At 45.9% G+C, this 15,444-nt stretch overlaps 2 long non-coding RNA genes across 2 annotated transcripts in view; one reads left to right on the forward strand and one right to left on the reverse strand.

The window, feature by feature from the left end:
* LOC134935697 (uncharacterized) overlaps nt 1-15,444 on the reverse strand; it is a 438,569-nt gene that overhangs the window by 96,714 nt on the left and 326,411 nt on the right. The window lies entirely within an intron of this gene.
* Nucleotides 7,984-10,051, forward strand: LOC134935696 (uncharacterized). The gene is made up of 2 exons (XR_010180349.1): nt 7,984-8,090; nt 9,911-10,051. It is a non-coding gene; the product is annotated as an uncharacterized LOC134935696 (long non-coding RNA).

Below are 15,444 nucleotides of genomic sequence, written 5' to 3' on the forward strand. Positions count from 1 at the left end.
CCTGGTTGTGTATCTGGATGATATTCTAACATTTTCCAAAGATCTGAAAGTCCATCGGGAACAGGTCAGAGAAGTCTTGAGACGTCTAAGGGAAAATCAACTCTTTTGTAAACTGGAGAAGTGCACGTTTGAGGTTCCCTCCATCCCTTTCTTAGGTTACATCATTTCTGGGAGGGAATTACAGATGGATCCTACCAAAGTCCAAGCAATCAGAGATTGGACCCTTCCTACCACTCTGAAGGGAATCCAGCGTTTTTTAGGCTTCACCAATTTCTATAGGAAGTTTATTAAAGATTATTCCTCCATCATTGCCCCGATTACAGCACTAACAAGAAAAGGGTCTAATTCTGCAGCTTGGCCACCTGAGGCACTAAAAGCCTTTTCGTTTCTAAAAGAGGACTTCATGTCTGCTCCTATCCTTCGGCAACCTGATCTCAGTCCTCCTTTTCAGGTGGAGGTGGATGCTTCTTCAGTAGGAGTGCAGGCCGTCTTATCCCAGTACTTCGAGGATCAGAAAGCTCATCCTTGTGCTTATTTTTCCCGAAGATTCTCTCCAGCAGAACAAAACTACACCATTGGAGAACAAGAATTGCTTGCCATAAAACTTGCTTTTGAAGAGTGGAGGTACTTGCTGGAAGGAGCTCAGCACCCAATCTCTGTACGCACAGATCACAAAAATCTTTTTTATCTTCAGACCGCCTGATGTTCAAACCCACGGCAAGCCAGGTGGCCACTGTTCTTCTCCCATTTTTCTTTCAAGCTCAGTTATCATCCAGGGTCTCTTAATCGGAAAGCAGATGCGCTCTCTCGTTCATTGAGTTCAGATGAGTCCACAGATCTTCCGGAAAGACAATTCATCCTAGATCCTGCCTCCTTTGCTGCAACTCGTACTACTTCGCTTCCTCCACCGGGAAAAACCTTAGTTGCACCAGAACTCCGAAAAAGACTACTCACGTGGGCTCATACCTCACCGTGTATGGGACACGCAGGTAGCCTCAAGACTCTTACGTTCATCCAACGCTCCTATTGGTGGCCTCATCTGAAGACGGAGGTTTTGGAATTCATAGCTGCCTGCCCAAAGTGCGCCCAACATAAAAGTCCAAGAGGATCACCATCGGGTCTTCTTCATCCGCTATCGGTTCCACAAAAACCCTGGACACACATCTCCATGGATTTTATAACTGACCTACCTGTCTCCAGAGGACGAAACACCATTTGGGTCATTGTGAACCGATTTTCCAAAATGGCTCACTTTGGTGGTCATTCCGAGTTGTTCGCTCGCTAGCTACTTTTCGCAGCATTACACACGCTAAGCCGCCGCCTACTGGGAGTGAATCTTAGCTTAGCAAAATTGCGAACGAAAGATTCTCTAAATTGCGAATAGGAATTTCTAAGCAGTTTCTGAGTAGCTCGATACTTACTCTGCCACTGCGATCAGTTCAGTCAGTTTCATTCCTGGTTTGACGTCACAAACACACCCAGCGTTCGCCCAGACACTCCCCCGTTTCTCCAGCCACTCCCGCGTTTTTCCCAGAAACGGCAGCGTTTTTTCACACACACCCATAAAACGGCCAGTTTCCGCCCAGAAACACCCACTTCCTGCCAATCACACTACGATCACCAGAACGAAGAAAAAACCTCGTAATGCCGTGAGAAAAATACCAAACTTCTTAGCAAATTTACTTGGCGCAGTCGCAGTGCGAACAGTGCGCATGCGCAATTAGCGGAAAATCTCTGTGATGCGAAGAAAATTACCGAGCGAACAACTCGGAATGAGGGCCTTTGTCCCACTCACAGGTCTTCCAGCTGCTCCACAACTATCAAAATTGTTCATATCAGACATCTTCCGGTTACATGGCCTTCCACAAGAGATAATTTCCTAGCCTCAGTTTGTGGCTAAATTCTGGAGAGCACTGAGTTCAGCTCCTGGAATTAAGTTTCTCCTCTGCATACCATCCCCAAATGGATGGCCAGACTGAGAGAGTGAACCAAGACTTAGAGACTTTCCTATGACTCTTCATGTCTTCTTCTCAGGACGATTGGCTGGACTATCTTCCATTTGTGAATTTGCTCACAATAATCTCTACCATTCCGCCACCCATTCCACACCCTTTTATGTGAATTATGGACTTCATCCACGTGTTCCTGCTTTCCAATCTCTTCCAGCTCTCGAACTAACTGCCGCAGAGTTAGCCCTTCAGCAATTTACTAAGATGTGGAAACAAGTTCATGAGGCTCTACTTAAAACATCCAATAAATACAAATTTTTTGCAGATCGGAAATAGAAGGCTGTACCTAGTCTCAAAGTGGGTGATCAAGTCTGGATTTCTACTCGAAACTTAAGACTCAAGGTCCCTTCCAAGAAATTTGCCCCCAGATTCATTGGACCATATCCCACTGAAAAAGTATTGAATCCAGTAGCATGCAAAGTGACGTTGCCTCCGTACTTGAAGATCCCACATGCATTTCACATCTCCTTACTGAAGCCTCTCATACTTAACCGTTTTCGGGCTGCGCTCCATAGACCTCCCAAGGTGCAAGCTGCTCAAGGAGAAGAATTTGAAGTTTATAGGATCCTTGACTGTTGTAAAAGATATGGTCGTCTCCAATATCTTATTGATTGGAAGGGATATGGACCGGAGGAAAGGTCCTGGGTTTCTGAAGAGGACGGCCACGCTCCAAGATTAGTCCGGGCCTTTCATACCAATAATCCGATGAAAGCACAAGGGTGTTCAGAGCCCACCCTCAAAAGGGGGGTACTGTTAGGCTCCAGAGCCTTACCTCCGGCAGGTGCTCCCACGGGTTACCGTTCCACTGGTTGGCGTGGCGGCAGGGAGCTGCTGGCGGCGGGTCCTCCTGGACGGATGTGCGGCTGCCACGGGCGGGGGGCCGAGGGTCTGCAGAGCCGGGCGCTGCGGCGGAGATCGCTGCGGTAAGGTCCTCTAGTGGTGACACAGTATAGTGTGTCAGAGACAGAAGCTGGCTAAAGCTGTGTGCTAACAGCTAAGTATGTCTCCTGTGCTGGGGGCAGCCATGTTGGAGACCAGAGTATTACCAATGAAGTTCCCAATCTGTGTCCAGCCAATCCTGTGTGTTCTCCCCTTACAAAAGGGGGCTGTCTCAGAGGGAGAGTGCCAGTGCTTCAAATTACCTCCTTGTGAAAGGTTCTCCAGCTCTGTGCTCCCAGGTTATTTCTGGTTCCTTGGTCCTGGTTGCTCTCATCTATCAGTTTACCTAAACGCTGCTGCAGTCCTGCTGTCTAAGTCCGTTGCCATTTGTGGAAGCGCTCACAGGGTCCCAGGTTGTAGAGGAGCTCCAGGTGCTAACGGCGGTTCCCGCAGACGTCTTCATTTCTTCAAAGTCCAAGTTCTTCAGCCTCATCTTTCAATCACAAACCAGTCTTCATTTCTTCAAAGTCCAATTTCTTCAGCCTCGTCTTTCAATCACAAACCACAGTCTTCATTTCTTCAAAGTCCAAGTTCTTCAGCCTCATCTTTCAATCACAAACCACATCTTCATTTCTTCAAAGTCCAAGTACTTCAGCCTCGTCTTTTAATCATAAAACACAGTCTTCAGTTCTTCTTTACCAGAGTTCTTCAGCTTCACTCTTCAAGTCATTTAACCATAGACTCTAATTCTTCCAGTTTCTTCTATTTCTCCAATATTCGTGTACAGCCTGATTATTTATTAAAACTACAGTTATCTTCCTACGAAGTCCTCCTTTTCTTTACGCTAGAGGTTCCCAAGCTGTGTGCCGTGGCTCCCTGGGGTGCCTCGGGACACTTGCAGGGGTGCCCTGGGTTGGTAGTCCAGGACCAATTCAAATGATTCATGGTCAATATAATAGGCAAAACCAGTGCTGGTGGCTGCCAGTCATAACATATGTGGCCAAACAGAAGCAAATCTTGTCCCTCACCACACAACTGACCCTAAGGATGACATATAAACGCAATCTACTTAATGTAATATTTCTTTCTAAATTTCTCAATAAGAAATTTTTGGCCTAGGGGTGCCATGAAAAAATTCTGATATGCTAGGGTTCCGTGATTCAAAAAAGTTTGGAAACCACTGCTTTACGCCCTCCGGCCAACGTTAACACTTAGTTTGGCTTCCACCCCATGGGGAGGAATTACATTCAGCCACCTCGTTTACTCTCCTCACAGGTAGCTGTCCCTTCAGCCAAAACTCGATTGTCGGAAGCCCAACTTACGTCGAGCGTGACACTGCCTTCACAATATCTGCCAGTTCCTTCTGGTACTGGGCAGTAGGATCCCGTGGTAGTTTACAATATACGTTGACATCATACAATTGGGACATCATTTCAGAGTGATAGTCACAAAAATTTTGGATAACTATCGCTCCGCCCTCGTCCGCAGGGCATATCACGATATCTTCATAGGACTCTAAATGTTTAAGAGCACGTCTCTCCATATTTGACAGATTACAGTGAATCTTGTAAGGTGAACTAGTGTATTTCAACAGCGACTCATCTAACAGTCGCCCAAATGTTCTAAGTGACAAATTTGTCGACACTGGGTAAAAATAGATCTAAAGGATTTTTTCAAAAAAGAATCCAAAACGCCCTGACCATCTGGGACATTTTTATTGTGAAAGAACTCCTTTAACCTAAGTTTACGGGATAAATTGTGTAAGTCTCTACGCCAGTTGAATTCATCGTAGAAGTTCGTAGGTACGAAGCTGAGACCGCGATTAAGCACACTTATTTCTGATTCCTGAAGCTGCCTATCCGACAAATTAAAGATTAGGGTTTCTTCTCTTTTTCTGCGTTTTTTTTCTGACGGCTCCTGCGGCGCGCGTTGCAAAAGGGGCGTGGTCTCAAAAAGGGGCGTGGTCACCCAATAGTATCCCCAATTCAAATTATGCCGCACAGTAGCACAATCTTATTAACATTACACCACATATTAGTGTCCCTTATTCTTGTTATGACACACATTAGTGCCCCTTATACAGAAAGCCCACAGTAGTAGCACCCCAAATACACATAATTCCCACAGCAATAGTGCCCCTTGTACAATGCCCCCAGTACAAGTGCCCCTTATGTACCCAGGAGTGATGCCCCTTATGTCCCCAGGAGTGATGCCCCTTATAAAGTGTCCCCTATGCAATGCCCTCATTCGTAGTGCCCCCAGTAGTAATGCCCCCAGTGGTAATGTCCCGTGTAGTGTTGCCCCCAGTAGTAATTCTCCCGTAGTTATACCCCCAATAGTTATGCCCCCAGTCAGTAGTTATGCCCCCAGTAGTTATGTCCCCCAGTCAGTAGTTATGCCCCCAGTCAGTAAATATGGCCTTAGTAGTTATTCTCCCTGTAGTTATGCTCCCAGTAGATATGCCCCCAGTAGATATGCCCCTAATCAGCCGTTATGTACCCTGTAGTTGTGCCCCAGTAGTTGTGCCCCCAGTAGACGTGACCCAGTAGACGTGCCCCCAGTAGTTGTGCCCGCAGTAGTTGTGCCCACAGTAGATGTGCCCCCAGCAGATGTGCCCCCGGTAGATGTGTCCCCAGTAGTTGTGCCCCCAGTCAGAAGTTATGCCTCCAGTAGTTGTGCCCCCAGTAGATGTGCCAGCAGCAGATGTGCCCCCAGCAGATGTGACCCCAGTAGTTGTGCCCCCAGCAATTGTGCCCCCAGTAGATGGGCCCCCTAGTAGCTCCGCTTATACACATACACAAAAAAATGAAAAGAAAAAAACACAATACTCACCAGCCCCGCTCCTGCTTCCAGACCGCTGCTGCCCTCCGCCTAGCCGCCCGCTCTTCGGGCAGATGGGCAAAAGCATGTGCACTACAGGTGTGGCAAATATAACATTTGCAGAAAGACTTAGATTTGGGTGGGTTATTTTGTTTCTGTGCAGGGTAAATACTGGCTGCTTTACTTTTACACTGCAATTTAGATTTCAGTTTGAACACACCCCACCCAAATCTAACTCTCTTTGCATATGTTACATCTGCCCCCCCTGCAGTGTGCACATGGTTTTGCCCAACTGCTAACAAATTTGCTGCTGCGATCAACTCTGAATTAGGCCCATTATTACAATTAGCCTATGTTTTACCCAGCACATAACATCATAAGTACCTACTTTTTAATCTCCTCTCTGGGAGAAGCCCAAAGAGGAGACACTGCAGGCCACTTCAGGGGGCAGGGCCGAACTGTCTCATCATTAGGGCCTGCCAGCAATACAGGGACACTCCCGCAATTGGTGGGCCAGCTGTGAGGAGGGAGCTAAATTATGTGATTCCAGTAATTTAGCCACTCCCCCTTCCCTTGGCCCAGCAATTGCGGGTGATTTTCACACCATACTGCCTGCTTCACTTGGATGCAGGAGAGACACCTGCTTTTCCAGGGCTACGGGTGATTATCCCCAAAATATGGAATCTCCCGCAGCTTTCGGTAGAGTAGGCAAGTACGCATCACCAGGGGCGGAACTCTGGGAGGCAGTGGAGTCGGATGCCGCCGGGCTCCTGACCTCAAGGGGGCACACCTCCTCCATTGTCTCTAGCTGACTGACCCCGGCGATCATTGGCTGCGAGGAGCTTTCGTGTCAGTGACACGGAAGCTGCCTTCTAGTATATACAGAGAGCTGGCTGTGGCTACAGCTAGAGGGAGCTCCAGAGCACAGCTCCTGCCAGGCCCTTTCAGATGAGCTGGCCGAGTGCAGCACTCTGTTCCTCCGTTGGGCTGATAGCAGCAGGTAGGCACTGGCAGCACTTGCCTCAAGCTGCACTGTGGGGGGGAAGGTGTAGTTGGAAAGGGGAGGGGTGCTGGGGGGTCTTTAATAAATGTTGGCAGCACTGTGTTTTATGTGTGCATGTTTAAGTGAGGTGTGTGTGTAAGTGAACGAAGCATGTGTTTGTTTTTGTTTGTGTGTGTGTGTTTTTAAGAGAAAGAGGCGTGTGTGCATGTAAGGAAGACGTGTGTGTGTGAGAGAGAGAGAGGCATATGTGTGTTTAAGTGAATGAGGCGTGTGTGTGTGTGTGTGTGTGTGTGTGTGTGTAAGTGAAAGAGGCATGTTTGTGTGTTTAAGTGAAGGAGGCGTGTGTGTGTGAGTTCAAGTGAAGGAAGCATGTGTAAGTGAGAGGCGTGTGTGTAAGTGAGAGGCGTGTGTGTAAGTGAGAGGCATGTGTGTAAGTGAGGAGTGTGTGTGTTTAAGTGAAGGAGGTGTGTGTGTGTTTAAGCTAAGGAGGTGTGTGTAAGTAAGAGGCGTGAGTGTAAGTGAGAGGCGTGTGTGTGTTTAAGTGAAAGTGGTGTTTGGGTGTGTGTTTAAGTGAGAGGGGCATTTGTGTTTTTTTTATATATATACTGTATATCAGCACACCACTGCGCCAAAGCATCTTCATTGTGACAGCTGGTGTGTGAGGGAGTACTGTAGGTGTGCTAGAAAGGTATGCTGGTGTCTGTTTTATTGTGATGACTGACTTGGAGTGCCATCCACTTTGTATGTGTATCTATATTACTATTGGGAAAGGCACTTGAGCACGCTACTACTGTTCAGCATGAGTGCCGGATAGCTACATATGAAAGGTGTGTATGTATACAGTATGTAGAGGGGCACCAACATTTATCATGCCTCCGGGCGACTGTTACGAACTTACGCCACTGCGCATCACATCTGTATTTGCATAACGGAGCATTGATTTACACAGTGCTGTAACTAGGGCTGTTTGTGGTGGGCGAGTCATGCAATCACGCAGGGCGTTTGTTACCACCATCAGGGAAAATCATCTGGCTCGAACAGACAGAGGGCCTGGGTGGCAGCAGTGCATAATGCTTAGCCAGCACCGCGGGCAGCCATGGAGACAGTGCAAGAGGCATTTCAAATGTGGCGCAAGCTGCCAGCCAATAGGAGCTTGGGGACCAGAAGCTAATCATCACAGCCCCTCTCCTGATTGGCTGCCAGACCGCAAGTTGCAATTGGCCAGCAGCCAGTGCCACATTTGAAAAGCCATCTGTGCTGTCACTCTCTCCATGGCATGCCGGGATCTCCATGACGGGGATACTCAGCAAGATCAGCCATGGGCCGGAGACAGAGATTTCTCCTGTCTGACTTTGAGGGACCTGGAGGAGATCCTGGAGGTACAGTGAGATGCCACTCATGTAGTTTGTGTTTTTACAATGGGGATTTTATGTAGATCTGGCCTTTTCTGTGTTTTTTATGTAGCGTTGTCTATAGTTTTTATGTGGATCTGGCTTGTTCAATGTTCTTTTATGTGGGTCTGGCTTCTTTTTAATGTGGAGCTTGCTTTTCTTACGGGGATCCTGGGAGGTGCAAAACTGGGGAGTAAGGAAGTCTTGCTATGCAACATTTTTTTTAAATATCGGGTGGGGGGGGGGGGGTCATTTTTACAGTTTGCACTGGAAGCCATATTGTCTAGAAATGGCCCTGCTTTACACCACACTATTACCAGTGTTTCCACACAATTCAATGGCACATCGCAGCCATAACTTTTCATTGAATTGATGAACCCCCAGAGTGTCTTACTTGAGAGAGAGGCTGGCTGGTGGAGATGGCAGGTAGGCGTCCCCTTCCCTACCCAAGCCACCCACCCTTGCATTGAAAAGTTAAAGATTTCAGTGTCTGCAATGTTTTTTGGCCTCAAGAACAGGGTCAGACCTGCATAATTAGTATATATTGCGATATGTCACTAGAATTCTGTCTGTATCATATATCTGTGACTGTGAATAGGATGTTTTCTGTATTGTATAGTGGTTCTGCTTTCAGTGTTGTATATATGTTTGGAGGATGGTGTTTATATTGTACTGTAGTCACCTTCTCAGTCATTACAACACATTATGTATTGAATAGCGATCAACAAAATGTTTTCTATATTGTATAGAGGTGACTAGAATGCTCTCTGTATTGTATAGAGGTAACTAGAATGCTCTCTGTATTGCGTAGAGGTCACTACAGTGCTCCTTGTGCTATGAATTGTACACTACAAATATTGCTGTATTGTATAGAGGTCTCTAACTGTGCCTTGCATTGAATAATAGTCAGAAATGTTTTTTTTATTTATATATATCCTTTATTGTGCAAACCACGGCCATATTATTAGACAATATAGGTCCAAAGAATTTTACTAATGCTCATTATTGCGCTTTGTCTCAAAGTCTAGACCAATTCCCTGTGTTTGCTCTAAGGGCAAAATTTGCCGCCTTATTTGGAAGTATATATCAATCACCATCAGTGGCAGCTCCAGAGGGCGGGGCTGTAGGTCAGTTCAAATTTCAAATAGGGGAGCCACACCAACTGCCACCAACTGTCATTTCAAACTGACTCCCGGGCAGTTGGTGTGGCTAGGGTTGCCACCTCATCCCTTTAATTCCGGACACATAATAATTACACAGGTTCTGTGGCTGGTAGACTTCAAGACTCCATTTCACCTGGTTTTAATTAGCCACAGAACCTATGTAATTAATATGTGTCCAGAATTAAAGGGATGAGGTGGCAACCCTAGGTGTGGCTCCCCTATCTGAATTTTGAACTGACCTTCAGCCCCACCTCTGGAGCCGTCTCTGATCACCATGTTATTTACAGGAAAATGTTCAGTACTGGGAGTAGGGAATGTTCATTGTTTAATCTAGGGCTGTTGACCACTGGGGAGCAAGCCGTGGGTGGCCACTTGTGGCTGGTCCTTTCTGATAGAAATCTCATATAGACAACTGGGAGCGACAAATACTGCAGATTGCTTCAACAGACTTTAACACTGAGATTACTTTGTCACATTAGATTTAGGAATCTTCCTGGCAGCTAAAAAAAAAAATTGTAGTTAGATGACACAAAGCTGTGAAAAAACAATTGTTCTTTTAAGGTGCTTGTCAGTTAATAAACCGCCCAAATCCCTGAAGAACCAATGGAATAGGTCATCTGTCATCTGTCATTTTGTCCTTTTAAGAATCTTGAAGGATGAGAAACAGAAACAGTGACCTGATTAAGATGATAGTGCCAACATGTCATATTTACTTCCAGAAGGTGCCCAGATCCAGTGTATGCCTGTTTTCAGCTACAAAACTGCATTAAAAAAACTTAAAACACATACTATGTTTGAGATTGCTTTCGTTTTATATATATACACATACACACACACACACAGCATATATAATATATATATGAAAGCAATAGTGACAAGAAAACAGCACCTCCTAGTGCAACATGAACAGATTCTCCGAGAATTTCTAATGTGAAAAAGAAATTAACATGTACCCTTTTTGAAGGCAAAACATTTTCATTTTTGCCAAAACCAGCTTTTTGGATTATTTTCCACCACAGATCCTGGTGTCTGGTCTCCAAGTCCAGATATCAGCAGTATACCATATAAAGGAAACAGCGACGTGTTAGATATTTTTTATACCAAAAATGTAATAAGTGCAAATCCATACATACATACATACAGTATAAGTTTAGAAATGACAGCTTCTCTTGATGTCACGGGAGTACAGCAAACAATCCCTGGAACAACAAACTGAAGGATTACCTCAATTCGTTTCATCCATACAACTGTTTAGGACTTCATCAGGAGGATGAAGTCCTAAACAAACAGTTGTATGGCCGAAATGCATTGAGGAGATCCTCCTTTGCTGAGCTGGCAAGTAATGGCTGCTCCATAAGGTACAGTAGGGGACCAAGTGGTCATCCCTAAGATAGTGACAAGCTCAGCCTCTCTCAAACACAGTTATGTCTCTTGTGACCGCTCCCGCTGCTGAAAAACTGCATCTATCTGGGGCTGGCGGCGGCGGGATGACTGCTTCAGCTCCTCTTTGCATTCTCTCCCTTCCCTGCCACTTGTATAGTGGCAGCGAGTTTTCAGACTGTCCCTTGCTCCCAGCATGCCACCTCGCAGACAGGTAGAGACGGAGAGTGCAAAGAAAAGCCGTCAGCCAGCCAGCGGGCACTAAGTGGCCTTTTGAATGATAAATGGAATGATAAATATCTATATTATTTGGCTGCAATAATGAATTTGTATGCTAGTATTTGAATTTTTAAACTCCTGAGCCTGGAATGCATATTTTTCCAACTTTGCTTCCCCCTCACATCAAAATCTTTGCTCCACCACTGCTCTTGTCCCCAGGTGTATCACAGACGTTAGGTGATGCTGTAACTAAGTAAGGTATCACCATTACTGCTTCCCTACTATGTGATATGCGGTAATTCAGATCTGATCGCAGCAACTGGCTGCTTTATTTTTACACTGCAATTTAGATTTCGGTTTTGAACACACCCCACCCAAATCTTACTCTCTCTGCACATGTTTCATCTGCCCTCCCTGCAGTGCACATGGGAGGGTCATTCCAACCTGTTTGCACGCTGCAATCTTTCGCAGTCGTGCGAACGGGTCAGAACTGTGCATGCACGCGGGGAGCAATGTGCAGGCGCGTCGCTGCCTGGTGACGGTCATCGCCGGGCAGCGACGAGGGTAAGGAAGAAAGCGTTCGCAGCGGTGAATGCAAGAAGATTGACAGGAAGAGGCTGGTCGGGGGGTGGCAACTCACCGTTTCCTGGGAGTGCCGAAGAAAATGCAGGGAGGAATCCTGATGTCAGCTCCAAGAAGGATCGTCGCAGCGGGTAAGTAAGTCTTGAGCTGTGCAAAGACTGCACAAACGTTTTGCTTGTGCAGTCTCTGCACAGCGGATCAAAGCCCTAACCCCCTCCCCTGTGGGCGGCGACTACCTGATCGCAGTGCTAAAAGTAGCCTGCTAGCGATCAGGTCGGAATGACCCCCATGGTTTTGACCATTAGCTAACAAATTTGCTGCTGCGATCAGGTCTGAATTAGGCCCTTGGTGCATCTCAGGATTGGGCTCTTATTGTGCAATGGGTAACAAAATCGGGAAGGGGTGGATTTGGACTGGTGCAGAGTGAGTACAGGTTGAGTATCCCTTATCCAAAACGCTTGGGACCAGAGGTATTTCGGATATGGGATTTTTCCGTATTTTTGAATAAGTGCATACCATAATGAGATATCATGGCGATGGGACCCAAGTCTAAGCACAGAATGCATTTATGTTTCATATACACCTTATACACACAGCCTGAAGGTCATTTTAGCCAATATTTTTAATAACTTTGTGTATTAAAGAAAGTTTGAGTACATTGAGCCATCAGAAAACAAAGATTTCTCTATCTCACTCTCACTCAAAAAAGTCCGTATTTCGGAATATTCCGTATTTCGGAATATTTGGATATGGGATACTCAACCTGTACTATGCCAGTTTGCCTACCATAAATTGTGTATCATTGCACTGTGCACGCTCGCAGAAGTGGGCACACACATATGAGCATGGGTGGACTGGCTCACAGGTGCACAGGGAAAATACCTGGTGGGCCCCACTGTCTGAATTCCCCACCTAATCCTCTAGGATCATGGGTGAACTTAGGTGCTTGTTTTTTTTCTATGGAACCTCCACCAAGATCAAACATGCTGCCAATTTGCGCACCTCAGACGCTTGAGTCCACTTGCGTCTGGGTAGATGTGACCGGGGGTGTTATTGTTAAGCAGGCCAAGTACAGTAAGGCTGTCTTCACACAACTGCGATCACATACAGATCGGGTCAATGACGCATGTGCGTCTGGGAAAGACGTATTATTTGTGGGTGATTAGGGACAAATTTAATGGTAAATAATAAGGATGAATACTGGTTTACACTAAAACAAAACAAATAAGATCTACAGTATGTTTTACTAGTATAAAATGTTATTCAGAAAGTAATAGCGATACACCAGCTTTCAAGCACTTTTAAGGACTACAATTTAACGAATCTCTGTTTTTGCCAAATGGATTTGCTCTATCGCTGACCTATCCCAGCAGCCATACAGTAAGTCAGATTTTCTTCAGCGGCTGTGGCTTCAGGAGGTGCACTATGACTTACAGGTCATCATGTGTTTCTACCTCTGCTTTCCTCCGCACTGTGCTGACGGGTACATCTCCCAGCTTGCAGGATTCATCAGGAAATCCTCACACGGTGACAGGCACCACTTTGCAGCTGTCAGGATGAGAAGCCTCTATAACCAGTTACAGTATTACTCCACTACAACAGTGCTGGGGAATTCGCAGGGATCTGCAAAGCAAGAAGAGGCTGTGAGCACTCTAAGGGGAACCCCAATCTGCCATTAGGAGACAATACAATGCTGATGTACTGTATACAGGGCTGGTTCTGGACCTGGTGTGTGAAGTTTGTATATTCTCCCCGTACTTGCGTGGGTTTCCTCCGGGTACTCCGGTTTCCTCCCACAATCCAAAAATATACTGGTAGGTCAATTGGATCCCAACACAAAAATTAACCCTAGTATGAATGTGTGCGCGTGTACATGTGATAGGGAATATAGAGTGTAAGCTCCACTGGGGCAGGGACCGATGTGAATGGCCAAATATTCTCTGTAATGCGCTGCGGAATATGTGTGCGCTATATAAATAACTGGTAATAAATAAATAATAATAATAATGGTGTAGCCTAGGGTGAGAATTTACTTTTCCCCCCTACCCTGCTCACACACTTATTTCCCCCATAGCCTTACACACATGTTGCCCTCATACTCTCTGCCCTATAGCCTCACAGATGTACTAAACGGATAATGTGGCCAAAAACTGCATATTTTCCATAACCTCCAAGCTCCAGAATTACGATGCATTGCTTTTGCTGGCGTTACCCAACAGAAGCCTATGGGCTTCTTTCTGCATTTTCCAATCGGATCCCTCCCAGCAACCCCGCGGCGTCCCTCTGGACAAAGGGGGTCATTCCGACCCGTTCGCACGCTGCAGTTTGACACAACGGTGCGACCGGGTCGGAACTGCGCGGTGGACGCATTGCACACGCGCGTCGTTGCCCGGCGACGGTCGTCACCGGGCAGCGACGCCGCCAGCGGAAAAAGTGATTGCATCGCGCACGCAAGAAGACTGACAGGCGGAAGGCGTTCCGGGGCGTCAACTGACCGTTTTCCAGGCGTGATGAGGCGAATGCAGGGCGTCCAGGTATTTGGAGGGCGGATGTCTGACGTCAATTCCGGGACCTTCGTCGCTGGATCCGTCGCACAGGGTACCCTGGTCTTGTTTTGCAGGAAACTTTTTAAGCATAGCAGGGCTGCACAAGCGTTCGCAGCCCTGCTATGCTAAAATACACTCCCCCATAGGCGGCGTCAAGCTGATCGCATGAGCAGCAAAAAGTAGCTATGTGCGATCAACTCGAAATGAGCCCCCAAGTTCCGACAGTCAGTCCGAGTGAGCTTCAGCTTACGCAGACTGGCCAAAGGCAACATCGATACTGATCCAATGCTGCGTCTTTGGACGCAGCCCTCGGATTAAAGATTCACGCTGGAGGCGTCCTGCATTTTATTTGTATGCTATTGCACAGCCACTTCCCTGCCGCTGTGCATTACTGTACAAATCAGAATCAGGCCCTCTGAACCATACTTACTCATCACACTCCACCTCATGGTGAAAACACAGACACTCCTGATAATCACCCAATAACAACATCACATTATCTCCAATCAAAAATGTATCACAGTATACAGTAGAAGAAAGTAAAAAGGCACACAGAGATACACAAACCACTAACAGAAAAGAAAAACAAACATTCTGCAGAGGAGAAAAGGACGGGAATCCCAACGAGTAAAAGTGAAAAGGAAAAAAGTAGTGATAAGATTCATCTATTTAATAAAATCAAATACTGTTAAGGGAAATAGGGCGGGATGTACTAATGGGAACATGTGGTAAAAACACAATTTTCAGGGGTTTTTCCCACATTTCACGTAAATGTACTAAGCCGTGGACACGGGGGCTTCGGTGCGTAGGGTAATGGCGCTTCTTTCCGCATAGGTGCTGTCAGATGAGTAGACGCTGGTTATAGGATAGGAATACCATGTACTTGTAAGCTTTTCTGCTGCCCACGAATGTACCCCTGTGCGGTCGCTGACACCCCTATCCGGCCGCTTTTATATTTTTTTGAGGGACCATAGTCACGCCTCCCCAGATTTTGTCACACCCCTTCAGTATCCGTGGCATGTGGCCAACTCTATGGCACCTCAATGGAGAAGGGAATGATATGAAAGGTCTGTAATAGTAATTGAGTGCAGTCAAGGGGATTCTGCAACAATATGTAAAGTGCTTTGAGACGTATTGGAAGAAAAGCACTATGCAAATAAATATTAATAATAATAATAATAATAATAATAATAATAATATTATTATTATTATTATTATTATTATTACTATTATTATGATATGTCTTTTTTTAAATTAATTACAGTTTCCCCATACATAGCACTAGGCATGATATATCAGTTTTGGAGCAACTCAAGTGATTTGAATGAATAAATAAATAAATAAATAACAAACAATAAACTAAATCTTCACCTTGATGGGTCTGTTCCTGTGTATGTAAATAATCCTTAATTAGTGAAGATGCTTCAAATTACAACAAACCTCAGGCGCACT

Source organism: Pseudophryne corroboree, chromosome 6 (genome assembly GCF_028390025.1).
Source record: "Pseudophryne corroboree isolate aPseCor3 chromosome 6, aPseCor3.hap2, whole genome shotgun sequence".
Taxonomy (NCBI): Eukaryota; Metazoa; Chordata; class Amphibia; order Anura; family Myobatrachidae; genus Pseudophryne; species Pseudophryne corroboree.